The sequence below is a fragment of the Melospiza georgiana genome, chromosome 8 (genome assembly GCF_028018845.1).
Source record: "Melospiza georgiana isolate bMelGeo1 chromosome 8, bMelGeo1.pri, whole genome shotgun sequence".
Classification (NCBI taxonomy): domain Eukaryota; kingdom Metazoa; phylum Chordata; class Aves; order Passeriformes; family Passerellidae; genus Melospiza; species Melospiza georgiana.
The window spans coordinates 25976121-25995313 of NC_080437.1; positions in this window are offsets into that span (position 1 = coordinate 25976121).

The window sequence follows — 19193 nt, forward strand, 5'->3', positions numbered from 1 at the left end:
ATGCCCTTATGATGTCTGTCCTTGCAAAAGCTCTGTGGTGTGTTTGGAAGTGGCACAGTGCTTTTCATGATCTTAAGCATGCCTATTAAAACAAAAAAGGCCATATTGAAAATCCATTTTCTCCTTGCAGGTCTTGAGCAATTTTGTAAGATATAATAAGATGAGCAATCTGGTTCTGGCAGTGAAAAGAACAGATGCCAAGCTATAATTTCCCTTACCAGAAAATGCTGTGGAGTCACTTTGTGTTGTAGAAAGAAGAATCTGTGTTATTAATAGAGGACAGTTAAAACTTGGAGTCCTGAGAGCACACACTTCATCTGGTCTGTGCCATATGGAGGATGGTAGGCAGGGAGACATCCTGGCCAGCCAGGACAGATTCCAGCATGGAGTGTAAGAGGTTGTCTGTACCTTGACTTAGCAGCAGAAACTGCTGGGTAGCACATCTGATAGCACCAAGGAGTTGTGTTTCTGACTACAGGAACTGTTTCTATAGCTTTTTGAAGGCTGGCCTCCATGGAAAATGGCAGAGCAAAGCTGGAATTACCCAATTGCACTGAACTGGTAACTGGTAACTTTTCACACTTCTCGGATGAACAGATTCAAGGAGTTGGTTAAAAAAAAAATCCTCTTCAGAATGCTGAAATTTGCCTTTGAGGAAAATGTACTTTTTCTTACCTCCAGAAATATTCTGGGTGCTTCATTATCCCCACCTCCTCGCCAAGGTCAGACATCAACAAGCTTCTGGAACAATACACCTGCCCACTTATTCTGTGCAGCACTGGTGGTTGGTGCTCAGGGGTAAATTCACACCTGAATTTACCATGTTTTAATATCCCTGGGCTAGCAAGCCCTAACTCATATAAGCAGTTTGCAACTTGTTCCCTATTCTGTCCACCTTTCTTATTATGATTGTGTTAAGTGTTGGGTCACAAGTAACCTGTTTTTCTGCAGGCTGTTGCAGAGATAACATTGCACTCTCAGCATCATCAGATTTGTTCATCTCCATTAATTGATGGTCTTATGCTTTTCTTTCCTCTCTTCTTTTAATGTATTTATAGAGCCTCCTTTGTTGCCTTTATGTCCTTGTTAGTTGTAATTCAACTTGTGCCTTAGCCTTTCTGATTTATCCCTGCCTGCTTATGCTAGTCCTTTATACTTTGAGATGCTTGTCCTTGTTCCCACTTTCTATACAGTTGCTTTTTGATTGTTCAGCCTTTAAAGTGCTCCTAATGTAACCATATTGGTTTCAAGCTATGCTCACTAGCTTTGCTCTGTACCAGGATAGGCTGCTATTGTGCTTTTTGTACAGTCCCTTTCAGCACTACTAGATCCTCTGCATTCCTCCCTACCTTAGATTATCTTCCCAAGAGACCATCCCTCACAGTTCTGAGTGTGTTCAAGACTGATGCTTTTTTTTTTTAAGTCCACTGTCCTCATTCCCCTGGACTCTCTCCCTTCCTCTGCTCTCTTATGATCACTTTCATCTGCAGTGCTTTCCACCTTTCAGTTCTTAACAGCTTCTCCTTATTGGAATCAAATCTAAATTCCCACTACTTACCTCAGCTTTTAAAACAAAGACTCATCACCACCAGAAAAAACCTAGATTCTGTTTCATGCTGCACTGTTTTCAGTAACCAATATCCTCAGAGAAGGTGATACTTCTGCTATTTATCCAGAAAAGACTCATCCACTTGCTTCTCTCTGGATAATTCTCTTCTTCCCACTGTTTCTTGAGCAAGAGATCTGGAACAGGACTTGACATTTCTGTTTTTAAGCTTCAAGCAAGCACTGCTACCATGAAATGAAGGACTCCTCTTTTTCTATTGTTATTCCCCCAAATATATGCATTTATAGCTTCCCTTTTTTTCTGTGTTCTTATTTCTCATAGCATCATTTAAAGTAGGGAAAAATCCCAATGTGAGACACCAAGTAAAGAAAATCAGAATAGGAGCCTTTATAATCTCAACCAGAAATTGATTTTTCCTTCACTGTGGGCTTTGAGCTACAGTGAAACATCTCTGCTCATTATTGGGATCCAATACCAAAGCTGATAAACTAAAGCTGGTGTATTACAGCTTTGCTTTAAATGTTGTCTGCCCCTCTCCTTAATAGGCTGTATCAGAGAATGTATTTTCAGAGAATGTATCTGAGGCTTCTCCTCTGATACTACTTATAAATGATAGGATGAGAAGAAGCAACCTGTGCATTGCACAGGTGAAGCCTAGATTGGATACTAGGAAAAGTTTCTTCACAGAAAGAGTATGGAGCACTGGAAAAGGTTGCCCAAAAAAGGGGTTCACCAGCTTTGAGATATTTGGAAGATATGGTTTGGTGGTGGTCTGGACTGTGTTAGTTTTACAGCTGTATTTGATCTTAAAGGTCTTTCCAACCTAAATGATTCTGTGTTTCTGCTTGTTTCTTCAGAGCAGAGCTCACTGGACAGCTAACTCTGGGAATCAAGAGACCACATTAAATCTCCTTTGTCTGTCCCTCACAGGATCTCCAGTCTGGCCTCTCATGGCTTTCTGTTAAAATAGTCATTTCCTTTCCCAAAGAATGGTTATTTGTAAGCTTGGCTGGTCTCAGGTGACGTGGATGCCACTGATTTAATAGCAGGAACAGGAAAATGTGCTTATGAATAGGGATAAGCATTTTCAGTAGAACTGATGCATGCTTAAATGAAGAAACAGTATGGATGCAGAACAATAGTTTTTATTGGACTTACATCCCTCTGCAGTATTTGATATATCCATGAGTACAATCCACCATCACTGGACCTATCAGCTTGATCCCATTACTTGTGAAAGCCACTTTTTTCTTTTTCTATTTTTTTTTTTCTCTGAATTCTTAGGCTGGAAGTATTAACTTATTATATCAGATGCTGCTTTAGTCTTGCTGACTCAGGATGGTTTCCAAGAGGTTATTTACCTAAGGTGAGAAAGAGAAATGATTCTATTATAAGAAGCTTAAGAGGTCATTTGCCTTTCATGTGAGTTGATGGATTCAGCTAGTGCAGATCACAGATGGGCAAATGATTTGGCTACCAGCTGAGCTGGGATAGGAGTGGTAGGTTCAAGTTTCTGCTCTGCTCTAGAGTTAATCCATTGCCAAAATCAGAGGTGTTCAGAAGCCTAACTCTGAAGAGGGGTTAGAGATGCAAGTGTTTGGTTTGGATATCACAATCTCTGAAGTTCCTTCTTGTTTGAAGGCATATGTAAATACCTTTCTATTGTGTCTGGAGCCTGGAAACTTTGAAGGTTCTTTAGTAATAAATGGCTGGGACACAGTTTGTCTAGAGAACACAACTCATGCAAGGTACAGGTTATCAACTATTGGAATAAATTAGCCTCCAAACTCATGTGAGTGCCCTCTTTCAAACATAAAGTGGCCTTATGTTAGAGGAATGAGTGGCAGGGCTTTAAAACTTCCAGGAGACACTTATATCCATTTGGGAATGTAAGGAACCCTTCATGTGTGCTGCCTCCCTGCCTGTAGCTAATCTACCTCATTTTTCTGAGCATTCTCAAGATGAAATGACCCACAGTTAAGGCTCCTAGGCAATTACCTGAGCATAATCCTCACAACACTGATGGCAACAAATGCAAAACCCTTTCTCCACAACTATAACTACTGTCAATATTTCCCATCTCTGGCAGCAATCCTACCTGAAGTCTCATTCCTTCCAGCTGTGCTATTCAACCATCTGTGCCAAATTTCAAGGAATTCTTTGCATCCTGCTATATCTGTTTGTCTTTTCTACACAGATCTATTTTGAGGCTCAGGCCTGTCTCACAGGGGCATTCCAGTGGTGTTGCACACCAAGGCAGGCAGCTGCAGCAATGGGTTGTGCAGATGTTGAGCTGAAGAGCAAGGCCTGTGTATAGGACTGTTCCCAGGGAAAAATTAGCAGTGAATGAGTTTTCATGTTATCTTTTGCACCTCGGTAATTTTTCACCCACACGTGAATGGACAGCTCAACACTGAGCTCTGAAGGAAATAATTTGTTGCATTAACACATAATTATTGGGGAACCCTGTATCATCACATAAAGTATAAACCTGCTTCTGTGTGCAACAGGATAGCCATCTGTTCTGGGGTATTTAACCTCTAGACCTAACAGCACAAGGACAAAACCAGAAAAACCTTCCTATTAGAGCACAGGGATCAGAGGAGGCATGTGTAATTACTAGCCATTAAATAAAGTATGCCCCTAAGTCTTCAAATGCCAAGGCACATGTGTAATTAGCTGATAAATAGCAAATGAATAATTAGCCAGCAGCAAAATGCAGAGGAGCAGAGGGATGCTGTTCACCTTCCCTTTCTTCTTGCAGGGAAGAGCACTATGCACATTGCTTACTTTAATGAAAAGTTGGTTATTGGGTTAATGGCAGAGGACTATCAGAATTGGGACACTGCACTTCACAGGATGTCTGGACCCAGGATTTACTGTCTTATGAACCACTGGTGATATTTATATAGTTTGGAGATGAATGGTGGTCATGTCCTCTGTTATTTCATGTGGGTTGTTTGCACACTCTGAGGGATGTGGAACAGAAGCTGCTGCTGAAGTACCTGGCAGTCATTCCACCCATGGAAATTACCAGCCTTGGGATGTTTGTGGGACTGGATTTTTGGGTCCAGCTCTGTAGGATTGAGGCTAGATTTCCAGCTGCCTGGTGCTGGTACAATGCCGATGATACAAGGATTGCTCCAACATTCTGACTTTACAACCCTTGTGATGATGGCAAGGAATGGACCCTTATTCTGGTCACTGTGCTGAGCTACAGCACATCAGCTGAGTTGCAGTGGCCTGTCCTTGACTGCTGGGTTAAAAAACAAGCAAACAAAAAACCCCAATTCATTTTAATCTCCTTTCTTTGCAGTCTAAACTGTGCTGGATAATCTCACCCATTTTATTATGAGTTTCCATGGATGTTTACAGTACTTCAGAAATGTAATCAATCAGATGCCTGTATGAGCTTCTTCTATTTTAATAATTACTAAATCTTTAAAAATAGTTTCCCTTTAGACACATCAATATTTCTAGATTTGACAAAAGTTGAAGTGAAACAAATAGAATCAGACTTATGAGCTGGCATCAGATTTCTTTCAACTACCTCCCCAAATTGGGAATTTTCATATCAAAGGGTGTATTGAAAGGTGTATTGATTGTTCTGAGTGCCTGAAAATCCCAACATGTTTAGGAATGTAACTCTGGTCTAACAATCTGAAGCAGACTCACTGCACCATGTCCAAGAAATGGGCTGTTGAACGGAATTACTTGTTTGCTTGCAGTGTGTTACTCAGCCTTTAGATGTCTCCTGCTGTTGAAATCAGCTTGGAAAGGGCACTCTGTAGTTATCAAGGAAAAGGGAATCTAAGTTTTGCTGAAGCCTCTTTCTGTTACCTTTAATGGATGACTTTATATGTGGCATTCTTTTTGAGAAAATATCTAATTCCATACACCATGGCAGATAACAAGGGTGGGTAGTAGTGCTTCTAGCTCCCAAATCAGTTGAAGCATTTCTTCCCAAAGCAGCTTTTTGGAACTCTGAAGCTTATGATTATGTCTAAATATAACATTTTCAACAAAGTATATATGTATTTCTAAAGTTTGAGCACATAGAAATTAATTCGTGATCATGGAACTGCATATTTTTTTAAACATTAGATTAATATAAGAAGAAATGGAATTGGCATGCTGGAAGTGACTTTAGAACTACTCTTTTATAAGTACATACATAAAAATTATTTCATATGCATAAGCTTTTCCTCTCAAATAATCCTGCAGCATTTTGCAGATGGATGTACTAACTATAGCCAATGAAAAACTGAACATTAAAATGCAACCTGAGAAGTGCTAAGATTCAGAGAAATTTGCAGATTTTGAGAAAATTGAAGGCTTGCTTGCTCCAGAAATTGTTTTTTAAATGCTGAGTTTTATTTTCCTCTCTCTGGTTTGTGTAAAATTGTCCCCACTAAAGATGCAATTTTTTTCCTACAAAAATTTTTTGAGGCTCTTTTGTGTTGTGCATGATTTTTCCTTTCCCCTCCCCCAAAATACACTCAACATGGGCTGATGTCAATCTGATAGTGCTGAACACAGCAGTGACTCCACCACACAGCTTCACTTTTGGAGTCAAGGGAATGAAATAGCAAATCAGAATCAGGAAATTTATGTGAGCTGTGGTTCAGAGGGTTAAAATCTGTTTGGGAGAAGAAGGCTTATACCCTGCTTCTTTCAATTAGTGCACTGCTGTTTTGATTATCAGGATTAATGATCTTGACTTTTGGCTCTCAATCAAAGAACTGTGTCTCCAGTGCAATTCATTTCTCCTACTGAATAGCTGGTTTAGAAGCCATTAAATAACCTCCAGAATCTCCAGTGCTGCTAGAAGCAGCTAAGAGTGAAGCTGCAGACATTTTCTGGTTGGATTTGATTAGGTGATTTCTTTATTCCACTGCACTTCTGGAAAATTCCAAAGCTTTCTGTGTAGAGGACTCTCTGGATATATTTGTGTTGGAATGACCAGTGGAGGGAGATGTGTGAAATAGGCAGAAATCATCATTGCAGAGTGTTTGACCAGAGCCTGAAAGGCTGAAGAAAATTTGTTTTAAGATGTCCGCCTTCACCAAAAGTATAAAAAGTTGGAAATCTTACAGAAAGAGCAGTTCTTTAAAGAACTGACCTAACTTTTCACTCCAAAAGCTTTGGAAGCAGATGTGTTTTTAAACAATTTGAAAGACAGGATTTATATCACCCTTAAGAAAAACTAAGATCTATTGGGATTGGTTTAGATCAAAGTGGTCGTTCCTGAGGGTATAGAAATAGATCAGACAAAGTCATTTGCTAACTGCATCTTCTGCAATTCTTTGATTATATCTCATTTCATACTCTGTCCTGGGATGTGAAAGCATTGGAATGTTTGGAACTTCTCCTCAATGATGTTTTGCTCACTTGTGTGACGGGAAGGTCTCGCCATGTAATGTTGGGGTGTTAATGAGCTGACCTCTGCAGAAGACACGATACATTACACTGTTGAACTCATGCCTAGTTTTTAATTTGTATGAGTTATTAGGGCTTAATTTTAGACCACTCTGAAGATGCTAAATCTAAGTGCTAATTTTTAATTGCAGAGGCAGAGATGAAAATGCTTACATATTTAGAGTAGCTGAGTTCACTTATCATACTTCTCAAGGCAGTTTGATCCTTTCTGTCAGTTAATATTGGCCTCCTAGTAGTTTTGACTATGCTGGAAATCTATTATTGTTTCATTTCCTTAGAAGAACTTTGCACAATATGTGTGGACAGAGGGAAGAATTCACACTTAAAAAATCTTTGTTTGAAAAAGTCAATTTGATTTACTCTTAAGGATTTCCAGGCCAGCATTCTCAGCCCAAGGCTCTTGTGAACATGAGGTATATGAGATTTTCTGTTACTCATAGTCATGAAAATGCAGGGAGTTAAAAGTGAAGTTGGAACTGTTATTCTCTGAAATAATAAAAATTAAAAGAACAAGGGGTACTTTATGATTTCACTCTGAGATCATGACACCAAATGGTTGCATAAATTAAGTGACAGAACAACCAGCTGCTTAATAGATACCATGAACTCCATCAGGCCAACAGGATTGTTTCTTCTTTGGTGTCTTGCAGGAGTGAGAGCAAGTGTAAATGGTTTTTTGACTGATTTTCTTGACCAGTCACTTAAGCTTTCTTTCTGTAGTCTCCTAGCATGCTGCAAATTGAAATCATTCTTGGTGTCTCAGGTCTTTGGATAGAAACTAGAGATTTGAGCTTGGATCTTGACCACAGCCATAAATATTCTATACTGCTTCCTTGGAGCAAAATCTGCTGTTGGTAGATAACTGTGCTCCATCAGAATAGTGGTGAGAAATTACCACAAAACAAGTTCTGTCAATTCTCTCTCTGGGTCTCTTCAGGATCAAATTTCATTCAGGACAGGAAAAAAACTTTGTTGCTTTCAACTAGAGAGTCATAATCTCGCTGAATTTTAGCAAGCAATAGGATTGCCTGAGGAAAAAAGAGAGAAAGGATGTGGAAATGTTGGTGTTACTGGTGTGCATTGAGTAATGCATTGATTCTGTCCTTAAAATGAAGCACATCAGAGTCTGACTTGTGGGAAGGTGTAAAGAGGATTAGGTCCCTCCTGAACTGATTCAAGAGTGCCTGGCACCCACAGGCCCTTTGAGTGGAAGTGCAAGCAGCTTATAGGCAAGAGTCAGGGCCCTAAGGAGTACTGTGTGTGCAGACATGCCAGCAACAGACTCTAGAATTTGATGGGTGCAGAGTCTCTTCTCTTGCAGGTAATGCTCTACAGGTGTTTAAAGATCAAATAAAACTTACACCAGTAGTGAAGGCAGGGCTGAGCTCTAAACATCCTCCTAAAAACCCCAAATCTGAAGCATGGGAGGAAGATTTCATCTTGTTCTTACCTTGCTCCAGTTTTGTGCCACAGCTGGTGGCACAAATGGTTTCCATAATGTATCTTGATTTGCTCATATGCCACTTCACAGGCTTCAGGTCTCTTGATCTCATTTTCTGACTGGCAGTAAATCATATACTATCTGTCTAGCTGTAGGGATAGACAGGCATGCCTTAATTGAGCTCAGTCTATGGTTGCTGTAACTTGTCTTATGTCTACTTTTCCTTTCCATCCAAGTTTGAGGATCTCAGAGAGGGCAGTAAACAAAAGATAAGGATGAAAGTCCTTGGAGGACTGAAATGGTTTCTTGTCCACACTAGATTGCTTTTAAGAGTTACATTTAATGAGGAAAGCAGGCTGAGGGCTCCAAAGTATTAATCTAAGCCAGTGCCACGCGTAGGGAATATGAATCTCTGCATATGGTTCTACTGGGGAATGAGAAAGCAGATGCAGATCCCACAGTGCATCACAGATCCTCTCTGCTGTTTGCCACCACAGCAGTTCCCAGGGACAGCCCTTCATGGCCTGACCTCAGGGAGGCACAAGCAGGGCAGGGAAGCACTGCACCAAGAGCTGCTAGACAGAACCCAGCAGCCAGAAAGGGGAGGTTGCTCCTCTTTGCATTGCAGTGAATCTCTCTGCAGAGATTCATATATCTCTGGGAAAGGGTAAATCTCAGTGGCTTCAAAAGCCAGGCTTCCATGGAGCTCCCTAGAGTGCTTTCAAAGCAAGCTGTCTGAGGCTATTTCATGGGTGCTCATCAGCCCAGAAGAAGCTTCTGGAGAAAGATTTCTGCTGAAATTGCTGCCTTTGTTAGACTCTTGGCTGTAAAAGTTTTGTAAGGATGACCTTGGAAGGACTTTCTGGAGATGAAGGACTTAAAATACTCAAGAAAATGTAGATATTTATAAATTAAAAAGATACCAAAGACTTTAGATAGCTCTTGTGATTGGACGCTACAAATGCACTTTATATCCAGCCCCTGTTGTGGCAACAGTCCACCACACATTTCCTTTCATGGATTTCTGAGGCTGTTCTGGAGCTTGGTGGGAGCCCCTTTGGTGTTTGGATCCCCTCTTAGAGACTGCAGTGACTTGTTTTGTGTTCACAGACTTCTGACTGTCACTAATGGCCAAACAGCAGGGAGCTAAGAGCAGAATGGTGAGGAGGGTGCAGAGGAAAGGTCTTTCACCCCATGTTCCTGAGGTTGCCTTAATTAAGGCATAAAGGGCAAGCAGGGTTTTTCCTCTTATGCACATTGAAAACAACTGCTTGTATGTGTCAAAAACATTTCTTTCCCTTTGTGGCCTTCTCTGTGTATTGATTTGTTCAATTAGTAGTGCATGGCATGTTTTTCTTTTTAACAAAACGGTGTGGGACTTTTGACATTCAAAGGATTGGACAATGCACAGGAAACACACAAGCTGTTGGAAATAGTCTTTGGCACAGAAATCCCTGGGTCTCTTTTCACCCAATACTTACAGCTTCTACAAAGCATAAAGTACTCTACTTTTCCTGTCTTTGCAAAGTATTTATGGCAATAGAGACATACTTTGTTACCTGTAATTGTTGAGACCCTCATAATGGCACTGACTGCAAGACAAAGAAATGAATTCTACAAAGAAAGAAACCAAATTCAAACAACTTTAGTTATTTTGTTTCTGAAGTGTTGACATCAAATACCAGACATCAAATGGAGTGAAACAAAGTCCCTAATGTCTTGTTTTTTTGAAAAGATATAATGATCTCTCCCTCTCTGACAGACAATTTATTTTTGGTCACATTCAAAGCTCTGTTTCCTTTGCTCCTGGTAATGGGAGGATGTGCCCCTGAAATGTGTCTGTATGGAACAAGGTTGGATGTTTTAAGAAGGATAATCAAACATTTGTGCTGCTGTGTTCTTCCCACTCTGCCAGATGTGAGGCAGAGATGCTGCTTGATCAGAGCAGCGAGGCTGAGGGCTGGCCCCCTCGGTGGCTGACTGGGCACAGCCGCACTGACTCTCCTGCACTGTCACTGCCTTCCTCCCTTTCATCTTGCAGTGTTGGGCTGCAACTGGACAGCTCTTCAGCCAGATTCCAGAGGAGCTTTCTGGGCTCCTCTGTTTCATTTTCACTGTTCAGAGCTTGAGGTTTTATAGAATGAATATGACTTCTAACTGGAACGGGCAAAGCATTTAAAAAAGCTGTAAAAATGTTGGCAAACCATTTTCCCTCTTTACTACGTTTTCCTGCTCAGATGGGAACTCATGTTGGTGGAGGAATGGAACCTGGATGTTTCTGCTCAGAACTGGAGGGGTCTCTGTCAGACTAAAGCAAACCTGAAAGGAGCCCTTGGCAATATGCGAGGGTTGGGATGCTGCTGGCTTTAGGAAGCTGTGCTGACACTTGTCAGCTTGGCATAACTCAATAAGGCTGGCCGTGTGCAGTTAAAAGTCTTTGTAACTCACTAAGCAAATTTTGCCTCAAGGTTAAAGTGCCAAATTCCCGTAGAATTTAAATATATCTTCATTAGCATCTTAGAAAATCCCATCATCAGTGACCTGCTGGGTAGCCTCCTTTTACTGTATGTTGTTTTACCTGCCCTTTTGCTTTATTTTTTGAAATGAACTGGGCTGATGCTCATCAGGAATTAAATGTGTCATTTCTTGGTAGAAACATGGAGATCAGTCATTTAAACATATTCTCTGAAAGAGTTAAAGGAAATTCCAATTTAAAATTTCATGAAACCAAAATTACACGTGCTACAGGGGTTTAGCTAGGCCAACTTGTATCCTGTAAGTCTCATAAAATGCTTGCTTATTTCAGGTTGGTCTGTATGTGGATTGCTTGTTCCTGATTTTAGGGAACACTGACTGTTTAATCAGTATCTGAGGCCTTAGTTTAAGTTAGGTGAAAAAACAGCTCGTGCAACTAAACTTTCTTGATATAATTGCATTCATCCAGTGAATGTAGGCCAGACTTTCTTTCAGTTGGTCTCCCCCTAAAGTCCCTTTCTTTTGAAATACATATTAACTTGAAGAACCTCCCATGCATGAGTAAACAGTCAGTCTGAGAGTCATAATTTTCTTATCTTTCACTAAAAGGGAAGTTTCATTTTTTCCTCCTTCTACCCAAAAGGAAGAAGGCTGGGAACCATTCCCCTGGAAAGTGGTATGAGCACTTACAAATCAGAACAAGGTGTCAGTTAGACAGAGGATCTCAAATATAGCCCTATTTGGACTTTGGGAAGTAGAAAATGAATTTATTTTTAAGGCTTTTTGTTTAGGCGGCATATAACCAAATTTTTTCTCTTCACACTCAAAATACTCTGTCTCATTCTTTTTTTTTTTTTTGTACCCTTGCTTTTTGTCTCAGTGTGCTGAATACTGTGGTCCCCAGAAGAACGTGGGACAGACATCCATTGTCATATGAGCTGTGAAGGACCCTAGAGATAAAATTATACAGTTAAAGCTGTTGCTGACAGCTCATTGAATTCTGACAGCTTTGCTCAGGAGAGGAATAAATTTATTGAGATGTATTAAACTCTTCATCCCTGTCTTGGAAAGGGAGTCCTCTCATGGCTGCAGAAGGACAGTGCTGAAAAGGATTTAAAATACCCAAGAAAATGTAGATATTTGTGAATGAAAAAATTACCAAAGACTGTAGATGGCTGTACAGTGTCTGAGAGAGACTGGGGCCCAGCTGCCCATCTGACAGTAGCAGAGTTGCCTGGCTGGGTTCCCCTTGTTGTGCTCAAGGGAGTTCCTTTGTGGAATTGAGAGCCATCAGTTTGAGGAAGGGCTGAAATCCTCTCCCTGCTCCTGCTGGGGTGCTCATTGCAGCTCTGTGTGCAGGATGAGGGTGGCCTTGGGCAGCTTACAAGGGGCATATCCCAAACAGCTGAAACTCCTTGAGAGCCTCTGGGTCCATCTGATGTGTGACTGCAGGATACAGCCCACTCATCTGAGGGCATTTCTGGCCTCATGAATACTCCAAACATGGTCATTTCACACAGAACCCTGTGAACCTCTTCACCAGAGCAAGTTCTGCTCTGAAAATAAAACTGACCCCTCTTTAATGGGCAGATCTGATATAACACAATGACTTTGGTGCTCTTGGGAAGCTTTGCTCAATCTTCTGCTGAAGGCGACTGTTCATTCACTCTGCAGCATAATTGCCCTATTTCAAGGCTGGAGCCACCTTCCCTTGGGACAGGTTTCACCTTTGCTCAGCTGAGCATGTGTGGGAGTGATCCACAGGAGCACATGGAAAGCAATTAAAGCAGCAAATTCCCTGCTGCTTTCAGAAGCTGTTAAATCAGGCAGCTCTGGAGTGAAGAGGGGGTACAATGCAAGAAATTCTCCCATTCTGAATAGTTCTTTCTGTTGTGAGCTGACATGGCTATTTTCCTCCAATGCTAAATTCTTCCAGTATAAATTTTTCAACAAGGATTTTCTTTTTTCTTAACAGCAGTGGAAGAAAAAAAACAAGATAAAGGTGGGATTTTTTGATGAATATGCTATGTATTTGTAGTCTGGCATTTCCTCTAACTCAATAGATCAATAATAATAATAAAAAAAAGATGTTTGGAAACAGACAAGTAATATTTTTACCACTTGTTTGGCACTGATTGATGGAAAGACTATGTCTGGCTGTTCTGTCTTGAATGACAGAAATAGGTCATGAGGCTGAGTGAAGTTAATAAATGATAAAGGGTACTGGTCCAGATTCTGCCTGCCTCCCACAGCAAGGGTTTTAATTCAGGCATAAACATCTCCCTGTGATTTGCAGTGGGCTGTGCTGGTGTGTGACCCACAAGATGAGGCAGCTCATGCTATAGAAATGAAGATCTTTGATCTGGTGGAATTTCTGTGGAAGTGGTCCTTAGACCCTGCTATGGTGCATTCTTCTCATCACTTCCAAGGGATTAAAAGTTTATTTGTTAGTTGGAGGCTTCAGCATCTGTTGGTTGTGGAGGGTTTCATTGAGATTCTGCTTGCCCTTAATCCCTCACTTATCAAGTTAACCAGACCTGGCTAAAACACCTTCAGTTAGAACACTTGGTTTCCTCAGCCTTGTTTTGCTACTTACCACATGTACAGTGAAGCCACAGGGCTGATTTTATGTATGACCTGGTGGGTTTGATTGGTTTGATTCTCTGAGGGCTTTGAAATACTTTCTCCAACATGAGTTAGCTCCTTCTGATATGCATAACCATTTCTGTTGTGTTTAGGAGAAATACTCCAAATAGACTGAGAACAGCTGTGTATGGAGGACCAGTTTGGACTGGTTTTTATTGTTAATTTGTGATTAATGGATAGACACAATCTTCAAATGAGTATACCCTGTGCTACTTCTAGAAGTCTGTAGAAATAATCTGCTGGATTTCTTGTTTGACCTATTTTACATAAAATTCCTGGGCAGTGTAACAGGTATTAAATCAATAATGATATGTGCAAATAGAATAACATAAATTTCTCCCAACTCTAATGAAAATGAGAATACTCTCAGATTTTTAATTTTGTGTTTTGCTAGCTGATAGCACTCGTTACAGAGGTCTCTCTGCTCTAAAATTGGACAGAAAGATTTAGATTGAGTAATGCTTAAAGTTTCCATTTGTAAACAGCTCATTAGCAATTTCTTTTAACTAAATGGTTATTAAAATATTATCTTCCTCTCCACCAGATCAATAGGACCCTCTCCAGAGGTGTGTGTAGCCAGCTGTAACAAACAGTGTTCATATTTTTACTGGGCCTGTGCTGTTCATGGCTTGTCTATAGTTTGCTAGTCGTTAATGTTCATAGCAAAGATATCAAATAAAATGTGATTTATCTCTTGTGCCTGACCAGCCTGTTGGTGTCCTGTTATGGGGACTCCACTGAACAATCTGCTATGTCCATGGGTGGCCTGACTAACATGATCAGGGCCATGTACCAACAGTGTAAGAGAGTTGAGTCCTTTACTATAATTTAGGAAGAGACCCCTTCCCTCCTGGATATCTCTGCTGTCAGGTGATCATGTCATCTGCTGCTGGCAGCTGCATTTAACCTGCATTTAAAGCAATAATAGCCAAGCTCAAATCACCAATGAAAGCTGCTCAAATACTCATTCAGTGTGCACCAAATGCAATTCTTACCCAACAGGAGGCCCTATGGGCAGAGAACACTTGATGCCCAGTGACTGATCAGTTACAGTGGAGTCTTCCCTGACTTTTCCCCATCCTTAATTCACCATTATGCTATTTCTTTCCTTTTAGGTAGAGCCTGAGTGACTCCATTCATACATGCCTTTGTTTCTGATTGGTGTAAAAGTCTCTTGCTTTGGTCTGAAAAATATAGTCAGTGAAGCAGAGAGCACATGCTGAGTGAGGAGTGGTTGTACCTTAGGCAGGTAGCTTTGGGCTGGAGGTGTGGGTGCACCAAGCTCATCCGCAGACAGCTGTTTTGACACAGATGCTGGTTCAGCAGCAAGACACCTCCTGTCTCCTTTGGTTGACAGCTGCTGTGTGATTTATCAGCTGTGTGGTACCACTGACTTCCCATCCCTGCAAGGGTTGCAGCAGAGCCTGGCTGCCATGTCTCCAGCTGCTCCCACCTTCATCTCGTCCCTCTTAGGCTGTACACAGGGCTGCAGGCTGTGTTGTGTGGGGAATCATTGTGGAGTACATTTTGCACATGCCAATTGCATTCCATCCTATAACTTCTGTACTAACTTCTGCTGTAATGTGAAGAATGTAACTTCCCAGTTTTCTCTAATTTTGCCCACAGTCATCATCCCACACAGGGATAATTGTGCTAATTGCCCTTTTTAATATAAAGGAAACATTAGTTGAGAACTAAGGTTTGTTATAATAAATTTCCTGGAACATTAAGTAATTTGTTTCTCACAGAGTTGTTTCTCTCTGTACTCCTGGTTTCAATCACTATATACTCAAGTCCATCAGTATCTTGCAATATAGCAGAAGGATTAGCTTGAAAACTCCTAACTACCTGTCAGTGGAAAGACAGGGACAATATTTAATTTAAGCCCTTCAGTAGCTCATCATTCATTGTTTTGATTTTAGATGCCACACTACAACTCTAAGATTGTTTTTCAGTGCTGGAGGGAGTACTATGAACCTGGCCCTTGTGTTTTGTTTACAGGAAGCCAATGTTACAGCAAGGAGGAGAAACCTGATCTCTCAAGTCCTTGACTGGGCTAATATCTGGGACCCTGCCCCCATTTGTGTCAGCAAACAGCTTTGGTTCCTGTTTTCTGTCTTATGGATAAGAAAGAGAGATTGACTGAGGAGAAGTAAAGCCCCCAAACCCTTGAGAGATCAATGGCAGAGCTGGCACCAGCTGTAAGCCACAGAGAGCTTTTGATGCAAGATGTTGCCTTGCTGTTTTTAAATACGTTCAATTAAAACTGTCTGAGTTTTGTGCACCTTTCTTTTTTGTCTAAATCATGTGCAGCTTTCTTGTTAACTGCTGCATAAATTGCCAACCTGGCATCCCCCAGAAGCTGCTTTCTCTGGAGGATGAAGCTTTTAAAACAAAACAACCCTCTATCACCACACCATCTAGAACAAACCCAGCACCCTAACCCCAAGAGCAAAGCAAGCCAAAACCCCAAACTGTAAATTCATGTCTACAATGCCCTTGGAAGCAAAACTGCAATGATAGCTGCCCACTTTCCTTCTAGACTCACAAACCAAGTAGGTTTCTTTGAGAAGCCCAAGTGTGTTTTTGTGTGTCCTCATTCTGTAAACAAACCTCAGGCTGAAGTTGCACCTTTGAGGTCACTATCTCAGAATTTGTCTTAACTTTCAAGAAGTTGCACCAGGAACATCAAAATGTGTGAAGCCTGCTTTCTGGCATGGCTGCTGACTCTTTTTGTCTCCCATCTGTAAGACTGGGAGGGAGAGAAAGTGCTGAATTTTCTGATGTCTAACAGAAAAACATTCCCCAGGAGGAGACATTAATTTGGGGCAATCTTTTTAATCCAACTACTAATACTGAAATTCTTTGAGGAGGTTCATGTCTCTGAAGCCTTCACTGGTCCATGAAACTGGTTTGAAAATAACTAGTTAATGAAAAAAAAAAAAAAAAAAGAAAATAGGATGAGTGGAAGGGGCAGGAACTCCTGAAGGGATTTCCAAATTGTAATGAACATGTCAGAGGGCATATAATCTGTGAATTAATACCATTAAACTGTACCGCCTGGAGATAGATTTTCTGCAGAGATTACCTTCCAAAATAAGAAGTTTTCTTCTCCAGATATATAGATATTGTGCTGTGCACTGAGAGTGGAGGTACTGAGGTTTACTGTAGCTGCCTTTGCTCCATGTTTGGGTTACTGCAATGCATTTTCTGCAGAGGTGTTAGAATAAATTAAACTGAATTCCTCAGGGGTTGTGCTTGCTGGGATGACATGAAAGTCAACCCTGGCTGTTGTCCCAGGAGACGTATGTGGGAGCAGATTTGTCTGTGTGATTTTACTGGTTTACTTTGAATTAAGCACTCAAACTCAGTTCACTTTGCTAAAAGCAAAATATGTTGCAGCACTGCTATAACTTGAGAATTAAAAAAAAAGGTGAGCTCTCAATACTGATTGATTGAGAGGTTCCTTCTCTGCCAGAGGGTTTAACTGAACTGTTGGACTGACCTTCTACACTCGTGGTAGTGCAGCAGACAGCATGAACTTTGCTTTTGAAATCGGTATTGCTTGAAATGGTGGAAAGCTAGGAGATGGAACTAGTGGAAATGTGTTTCATTACTCACATGATTGCTCCCTTCCCTTACAGACATGGCTTTGTTATGGTCTAAGAAGTTTGTTCAGTCAACTGAGGCCCTGGGTACATGACAAGTGCCCTGGTGTTGGTGTAATTATAGACTGCTCCCAATGTTTGGTGGGTCTAATGAAAGTGTGGGCCAGCATCTTCCAAGAATTTGGTCTTTATAGTCTTTTAAGAGGTGCTTGTGCTTCAGCACCAGATGTCATTATGAGAATTTAATGAATACCTATATGCTTACTTTACAGGTGACCCCCAAGATGGAACAGACTGTGCACATAATCAACTCATGGGTATTGAACAGTTGGTGAAAAAAAAGTCCATGTTTGGTTCTTATATAGGGGAAGAAAGGGATTTCACGTTTGTCTTATCCTGAGAACTGTTTCTCCAAATTCTTAGTATTTTTCCATTCCCTGCTCACCCAGTTGGGAAATGAGCTAAAGCTTGTGTTAACTACTCATAATTTTGAAAGTTCTTTTTCTCTCCATCTGTGTTATTTTATAATGAGGAGACTTTCAATTGTTTCATCTTCGCTTTGTAGTGATACAACTGTTAATCAGGTGTTAACCAGGGGAACTAGCTCATTGCTTTCCTCAAGCATCTTTGTCTGGCAGGATAAGCAGCCAGATTTTTGCTCTCTGATTGCTCCAAATTTCCTATCACAGACTTCTCCTCCAGCCATTTTTTTCTGATTTTACCTATGTGACTGCTTTTTTTTCTTTATTAAATGTTGTGTTTAATGGGAGTTGTTTTATTAGCAGCACTGAGAATTGGGCTGCTTTACCCTAGGGTTAGGGACAGAATTCATTAAAAAAAAAAAAATCATTCAAGCAGAAGAAAAGCAGCATGTTCATACTCAAAGAGGAGAGACAGTTGGCTAACTGGTTTTGCTTGGCACATGGAGTTCTTCTGCCTGCCACCAGTCTGTACTCTGCCTAGAAATAACATTCTCACTCATGTTGCACCCTGATTTGGCTCTGTGGCTTTATTTGGTAAAGAAACTGCTGGAATATCTGACACCACTCTTCAGCCTGGGACATAACACTCCTGTGTGAATTGGCTCTTATTCCCAACTCTTGCTGGGCCTGGACTTTGCTGCCAGGTTACACGTTTGCATTGCAACTTGCCACTAACATCTGGTAATAAATATAGAACTTTCTGCTTATTGCCCTTGATATCTAATTATATTCTGAGCTGTTTTTCTTCAGTGCACCTCATAATGTCATGCTGTAAAAGATGAGGAAGACAAGTTTAACAATTCCCTGCTTAAAAGTAAAAGATGACAGTCACAGTGGTGAACAATCCTGTTATGTTGCTCCCATTACAATTCCTGGTGGATAATAAGGACCACTGCTTGATGGCCAAAGATGAAATTTTTATGCTCATACCCTAGAGATTTGATAGTTTTCAGTTCCCCATAAAGGATGGTGTGGTTTTAGTGTGCTAGGCACATGTAGCCCCTGGTGCTTTCAGAACAGGGGGTTTGATGGGGTATCTGAGCAGCTGAGTGTGTCCAGCCAGAGGAAGCAGGAGGCACTACAGCACTGGGTTTTGCTGGAGTTGGGAACAACATATGGAGGGCAGTGGTGCTTCAGATAAAGAATGGAATCTTGGGATGGAAAAGCATCCTGCAGACTGGCCAGCAATGAGGTGAGTGTATACCTGGAACCACTGCAGAGTGGATGGATCTGCCAGGAAGGTCATTAAAGAAATCAATGTGACCTTGACAAGCACATGGCCTGGTCGGACAATATTGATTCACTGGTGACATGCTGTTCCATAATCCTCTCCTATTTGGGTCTGATGGTTTCTAGGCATGATTGATTTTAATGTTTGCAAGGAAGCATATGAGAAACAAAGAACATAAATTATTCTATGAAAGTTGGTTCTTGAAAGTAAAAATGTTTTGGACAGCAGAGGAGAATTCTGTAGCAGGCTGACAGACTTGTGTATCCTTTTCTTTTTGTTCATCATATTTTGAATCTTAATGCTT